Source organism: Marmota flaviventris, chromosome 17, assembly GCF_047511675.1.
Source record: "Marmota flaviventris isolate mMarFla1 chromosome 17, mMarFla1.hap1, whole genome shotgun sequence".
NCBI lineage: Eukaryota > Metazoa > Chordata > Mammalia > Rodentia > Sciuridae > Marmota > Marmota flaviventris.
The window spans coordinates 41,645,285-41,652,770 of record NC_092514.1 but is presented as its reverse complement, the minus strand read 5'-3'; positions in this window follow the sequence as shown (position 1 = coordinate 41,652,770).

The window sequence follows — 7,486 nt, the reverse complement described above, 5'->3', positions numbered from 1 at the left end:
TTTAGTCTCCTGCTTTTTAACCTTCACAAAACAGTGCAAACATGAGGTCATGTTACTGCACAGCCTTCAACTGTGATTTTGTGACTCCACACTATAACCAGGTGTGTCATCAACGTACTTACCATTATAAATAACTGCAGAGAACATCTTCCCACTGGAAGAACAGGGCCACAAAACAAGGAAGGAAAGGAGGGATCCCAGTTCCTCTTTCCAGCTCCTTATTGATCAGAGCTACTGTAAGTTCATGAAATGGGGTGAAGTTAAAGTAAAAAAGTTTGTGAGGGTCCCTTGAAAGCCAGGTGGAGAATCTGAGCCTGGAGTCCTAACTCTTTGACCTCTGATGTATGTAACATAGGGACTTTGTGTGGTGGTGATGGTGGTGGTGGTAGTGGTGGTGGGGAGTAGGGGGTTTCTGGGTAGATTTGCAGGGTAGAAAGGGTATTAGGAAAAAAAAATGCATCTGCACAAGGGCGCCCTCTGCTGTTCTTGCTCTTCCAAGAGTTTGGGGTTGTTTCACAGTTTGGAAGTTCTCCGTTTTAACTGTAGGTCCTTCCTTACTCTTTCCTTTCCAAGTGAGAGTAGGGTATCATTTCACAACAGTGAAATAGAATTTAGAGAGCTGGAAAAAAATCTTTAGACTCACACCATCTTTGATACCCAGAACTTTAGCCTCCTTAAAAGAAAGAAGCAGTTGAGAATGAAGTAGCAAGTCCCCTGAAGAAGGTGGCCTAGCCACTTCCTTCTCCAGGTGTAGGGCAGGATGGAAGTATTTATTAGAGCTGCAGAAAGCAGCTGAGGTGTACCCAGAAAATACAGTTAGATCACCTGTGCATCTGACAAGGGTTATCTACAGGAACACGTGAGGGTCTGATAAACCTACTCTTCCTCCTTCCTCATGGCAACTGGGAAAGGGCTGGCTCTTTCAGAGTAAGTAACCCCAATGTCCCAGAAGTGTAGTTAAAGTTTAATGAAGCCTCTGTGGGATGGGTTGGGGCAGGTGGCTTCATGGGGTGTAGGGCTTGTGCAATTGCAGAAGGCTGTACTTTGAAGGTCGTTGCTTGGCTTAATGCTCTGCTGTCGTTGTCGTGAAATGCTTAATTTTTGAACAACAGGCTCCACATTTTATTGTGTAGCATACAATGGAGTGAGGGTGGAATGGGGGTGTCTGTCTTTGGGCTGCAAATCCACCCTCCCAGGACTGTCTGGGGAGCATCTGGGCAATGGGCGTCTTAAAAGAACAACCTGTGAAACTGCAACCCTTTGTAGAGCCCTCTTTTGGCGCAGCTTCTGCTTTCACGAAGTGTTCGGCGATTGTTTGTTCGCCGCCCACCGCGCTAAGCCAGGGCAGCCTCTGAGCCCTCCAAGGCGCAGCCTAGGAGTCCCAGGATGCATGCCAGCGCCAAGGCTACCCGAACGTCCACCGCCTTCTGCTTACCGCGCTGCCTAGCAATCGGGTCAGTGGTGCGCGGTCCGTGGCAGCCCTGCGCATGGTGCGCCATGGCCAGCCCCAGACTCCTCTCCACCTGAGCCAGCCTCAGCCCGCGTTATCTGGCAGTGCTGGGCGTGACAGTTGGGCGCTTTCTGCAGGCTTGGCTCGTCTGTGATGTGCTGAACAGCACCTGCTGGTCTGACTTCTACCTTTATTATCTGATACTGCACCCAGAGCTGATAGACTCCGGGAAGCCCTGGGACACTGCGCAAGAGCACGTCCGCAGCAAGGTGGGACCCGCCCCTCTGTTCTCAGTCGAGCGCACACGCATGGCCTTCTGGTTGCTCCCGTGCCTTTGGGGCTTTCTTTTCTGAACTGGTTCCCGCTTTGAAGAGTTAGACTCCGCCTCCTGGAGCTTCCCTGAATCCTGTCATAGGGCTGGGGGTGCAGCTCAGTGGCAGAGCGCTTGCTTAGCATGCACAGGGCCCTAGGTTCCACCCCAACACCGCAAAAGCCCGAACCAAACCAAACCAAGAACCAAAACGTACAAAACAAAACAAAAACAAGAAACAAAACAACAAAACCCAACCTCACCCAGTATCACAGTCACTACAGTCGTGCTCAATTCATTGGGCAACCTTGACACCTACACCCTCTGAGGCAAAAACCTGACCCTGAACCTCACTCCTTGTCAAGACGTTGGGAAGCAAGGAACAGAAATGTCCACACAATCTGGGGTAAAGGAGGGACATTCAGTTCGTGAAAGACGCATGGGAGGGATCCCAGGGCTTTTCTTTCCTGTCTTGCAATTAACAGTATCTGTACAGCTTAGATGCTGTAAAAAGGGCTGAGTCCTTGGAAACTGGGGAAAGGCTTCCTGGGCCCAGCTACCCAGCTTCCCCAATTCACAGGACAGGTCTTTAGTGGACAGGGACTATGTTCAGAATGCGTGAATAATTACCGAGGCCAAGACAAAGCATGGCTTCAGTTTTGCCCACCTCTCCCTAGCTGCCTGAGTCTGCTCAGACCATGACCTTCGCTGAGCCACTCGGGCAAGCTTGGCCTTCCCAGGTGATTCTGGTCAAATGAGCAGTGGCCTGAATTATTGAGGCAACGGTTCAGAAGGGTTATTGGACCGGTGTGGACACTTTCTGGAGTCCAGGTCGGATTCCGAGTGGAGGCCGTAAGTGGGGGACGTGATGAGTTTCAGCACCACAGGGTGGACAGCAACCCGGAGGCAGCCACGGAACAAGACTGCGGCCTGCCCCAGCCTGGCTCTTCCCTCTCCCCCTCCCACCCGGATCCTTACCCAGGGAATCCCCGCGGAGGGGCGGTCCCCCGCAGCGCCGAGCTCCCTCGCCGGCCTCCAGACGCAGAGGCTGTGTGGAGCCCGGGGCTAGCGCTCTGGGAATGAGCGCCCCATTTGAAGTCAAGGATGAGGGACAGAGGGAGGAGCGGAGCCGAGCTTGCCTAGGAAGGCAGGTGCTTCAACGGGGGCTGAAGGGTGAGCCCTGGTTAAACCCCTTGAACCTCTCTTGAGTTTGCTTTGGAATCACAGTGTAGAGGCCTGGCCGGAGGAGAATGGACCCTCAGGCCCTTGCAGGTCCAGACCTTGGCAACCTCAACCTTAACCTCCTGCTCAGGCAAGATGAGGGTACCTCTGATGGGGAAATGGGTACAGAAGGGTTATTTGGGAGAGAAACAGAGCAGTCTAGCTGCCCTGACCTGGTGGCAGTGAGGGAAGTTAAAAACTGTCTTGGCCCTCTGTGGGGTTAAGATCACAAAGCTTCTGCAGTCTGCTCTAAGCCTCACAACAGCCCAAAGAAGTAGGTACCCCCAATGCACTGTAATCCATGAGAGAGCTCAGACAGGGTGGGCATTTTCTTCAAGTCACACAGTTAGAGATTATTTGAGCCAGGACTTGAGCCAGGTCTTCTGCACACCAGATCTGCTGCTTGTCTTTTGCAGCTTGTATCACTGGGAGTAGTGTCTTCTCTCCAGTTGGGGCTCCCTGCTGCACCTCCACAGGTTGAGGTCAGTTGTGGGCCCCTGGGAATGTGACCCTGGCACTGAGTGTACAAAAATAGAGGGGGAGGCACTTGGAAACAGCAACAAATTATGGCCTTCAAAGGGCAGGGGCATGTGGCTAGGGAACCATGGACAGATGGGGTCTTCCTATCCCCCTGTCTTCTTCCCCTGGCAGGAAGAGGCATAGATCTCCCATCAATATGGAAGGTTCAATTTAAGTCACACCTCATCTGTTTGGCCCTTTTGGGGGATCTGTTCCACAGGCAGTCCCTGGGAGTAGGTCAGGGTCTTACCTCCTCACTATTTCAGCCTCCTGAGATTTCCCATTCTACCTACCTGGCAAAGTCTTCCTTCCTTTCCTTCTATGGTCAGGCTTCAAGCAGAGCTGAACTGAAAAGTTCCAGTAGCAGCATCCCCCCAGCTGAGGCCTCTCAGCTAGGAGCCCCGCCTCAGGCAGATGTCACTGAGAAGTGGAGATGTCTCTTGCCTCTATCTGGGCCGGTCGTCCCCCACCTGAGGCTGTAAGCTTTCCCAGGACAGGAACCACATTGACTTCTGCAGCACAATTAGACACACACACAGAAGGACTCCCCGGATACATGTCAGCAGATCAGCCCTGGGTGACCTGTGCCAAGGAAAGTCAGCAGAAAGGTAGGCTCTTTCCCACCAGTGGTGGCTCAGGATTGCCCAGGGAGGTTTTGCTGAAATAATTGTCCCTGATTCAACCTTAGCTGGGATCCAGCCTTATCCAGTTGCAGGATATATTCAGCATTATGCAAATGATGTGGTAGAAGAACCCTAGGATCTCAGAATATTCTGAATTTATTTTATAGACTAGGTTATAGGCTCAGAGATGGGGCTGTAATTTGCCTTAAATAACATAGCAGGTAGGGAAGGGCCAGTGTCAGAATTTTACTAACACATCAACAGATAGGAGAAAATCACTTTCTTCTCCTAGATTATTTGATCTCCCAGCAGCCCAGGAGACAGCCAGAAGACACAACTGCCAAACAGACTCAGCCTCTTCTGGGTCAGCTGCAGATCACAGTACAACCAGGCTCTAGTTCTTAGTCTTGAGGGGACAGCAGGATCCATTTATTGGTTACATCTGCAGAGTGATGCTAACCCTGGATTTGTCCTGGTCCAATCACTGAACCAGGGAGGTGTGAAGAACTCACACCCAATAGAACTGGTACAGAGGGGACCAGGTACTGTAGCATACTGTCGGCATGATCTATGAGGGAAGAAAATACCACTGGCAGTTCCTCAAAGGATTAAACAGAATTACTGTAATAGTCAACTTTTCATTGTTGGGACCAAAATACCCCGCAAGAACAATTTAGAGGAGGAAAAGTTTGTTTGGGGTCCATGGTTTCAGAGGTTCAATCCATGGTTGGCTGGCTGTATTGCTCTGGGCTGGCGGTGAGGCAGAACATTCTAGAAGGGAAATTTGACAGGAAAGCTATTCAGCTCCTGGAAGTCAGAAAGCAGAGGGAAAGAAGGAAGTGTGAGAAGAAAAATAACTCTCTCAAGAAGCTAGAGACAAAATATAATCCCTAGGGGCATGGCTCTAGCAACCACCTTCTGCAGCCACACCCCATTTTAATTAATTAGTAATTAATTAAATTATTAATCCATCCTCTGGCTCAATCCACTGATTAGGTTAAAATTTTCATAATCTAATCATTTTGCCTCTGAACATTCTTTCATTGCTACATGAGCTTTTCAGGGGACATGTCATATCAAACCGTAACACTTACCATATGGTTCACCAGTGTCACTCCTAGTCACATACTCAAGTGAAACTTATGTTCATGTAAAATCTTGTACATGAATGTTCATAGCAGCATTGTTCTCAATAGGGAAAAAGTAGAAACAACCCAAATGTCCATCAACTGATGAGTGGATAAATAAAATGTGGTATGTTCTTTTAATGGGATATTATTCAGATATAAAAGGGAAGGAAATTCTGTTACATGCTATCACATGGATGAATCTTGAAAAAGTTATGCTAAAAAGCACTCACAAGAGAACATATATAGTATGACTCCATTTGTATGAAATGTAAAGAATTGGCAAATTCATGGAGACAAAAAGTAATTAATGAGGCTGGGGCTCAGGCTCAGTGGCAGAGTGCTTGCCTAGCACATGTGAGGCACTGGGTTCAATCCTCAGCACCACATAAAAATAAATGAAGAAAGATATTGTGTCCATCTATAACTAAAAAAAAACTTTAAAAAAAAGTAATTAATGATTGCCTGGGGCTGGTAATATTGGGAGAAAATGGTAAATGGCTGCTGGTGGATACAAGGTAGGGATTTGGGGCCTGGTCTGTGAAGGACTTACCCCCTTCACTTAGGCCCTGTGAATGGTTTGATAAAATAAGGGAACTTTCTGCTACTTGGAAAAGGTGCCTCTTCCTTGGGACAAGTTAGTTTGTTAGTCTGTTTGTGCTGCCATAAAAGAATATCTGAGTTGGGTGTGGTGGTTTATACCTATAATCCCAGCTACTTGTGCGGCTGAAGAAGTAGGATCCCAAGTTTGAGGCCAGCCTGGGTAATTTAGTGAGACTCTGTCTCAAAAATAAAATTAAGGCCTAGGGTTGTGGCTCAGTGGTACAACACTTGCCTCACATGTGTGAGGCACTGGGTTTGATTCTCAGCACCACATATAAATAAATGGATAAAACAAAGGTCCATCAACAACTAAAAAAATTTAAAACAAAACCAAACAAAATAAAAAGGGCTGGGGATGTCATGATACAACAATTGCCTAGCATGCATGACACCCTGGGGTGGATCCCCAGTACTGGAAAAAAATCTGAGACTGGTAGAGAGTGCGCTTAGGATATGTGAAGTCCTGAGTAGTATTCAATCCACAACATGAGAGAAAGGGGAGAGAGAGAGAGAGAGAGAGAGAGAGAGAGAGAGAGAGAGAGAGGGAGGGAGGGAGAGGGAGAGGAAGAAGGAGGAGGAGGAGGAAAGAAAAGGAAAAAGAAAAGAATAGTCAAGACTGGGTAATTTATGAAGAACAGAAATAGTTCTGGAGGCTGAGAATTCTAAGACCAAAGTGCTGACAGGTTTGGAGTCTGTAAGGACCTGGTTTGTGCTTCCAAGATGGCACCTTGATACTGCACCCTCAGGAGCTGGGGAGTGCTATTCTTCATGTGGCAGAAAGAAAGAGCAGAAACTTGGGAAAGCTCGTCTTTCAACCTGAATCTGTCCCAACCTGGGCCCTGTCTCGTCCTTGAGGGTTCCACCCTTAGGACTTAATTACCTCTCAGGGCCCTAAGTCTTAATATTACCATATTGGGGATTAGGTGTTAGCATATGAATTTTGAAGCGGACACAAACATTCACACCATGCACAACCACTGCCCTTATGCAGTGGGAAGATGGCGTCACATTCCTGGCATCCCTGCCATAGTGGGTGCCACAAGCCCTCGAGAGTGTCAGGCCTACTTAGACCTCTGCTTGTCCCATTCAGTGTGACAGTCCTGCTCCTCATTAGCCCAGGGCCATGCCAGCTAGTCTCTGTGCCCGGATGCTGGGGCCCAACATGAACTGTCTCCTCCTCATTTGTGGTCTGCCCTGTCCTAGTTGTTGGTCTTGATGTGGATGATGCAATGGGGGGTGTTGTGTTGTGCAGGACTTACAGGAGGGGGTGCAAGCTCTAAGATTGGAAGGCAATTAGGACATATTAGGGGCTTGTTGGGTGGATCCAACACCTATAGAGATACCCGAAAACCCCAAGATTGGAAGCCTAGAGACCAGTATCCTCATATTCCCTTCATATTCCCCATTGAGAGGACCCTAAGCACACTCCTCTCTTAACATCCTTACTTTCTTCAGTGGCTCTTCCAGGTGGACCAGGAGGACCCCTGTCCTCTCCATATGTTTTGACATCTTGCTTCTGTTCTGGTGTCTTCCCATCCACCCCCCACCCAGGCCAGAACAATTTTTCCAGGAGAGGAGAGCATCAAGATGTCCTTTATACAGAAATACTTATTAAATGCCTCCTGGGTGCCAG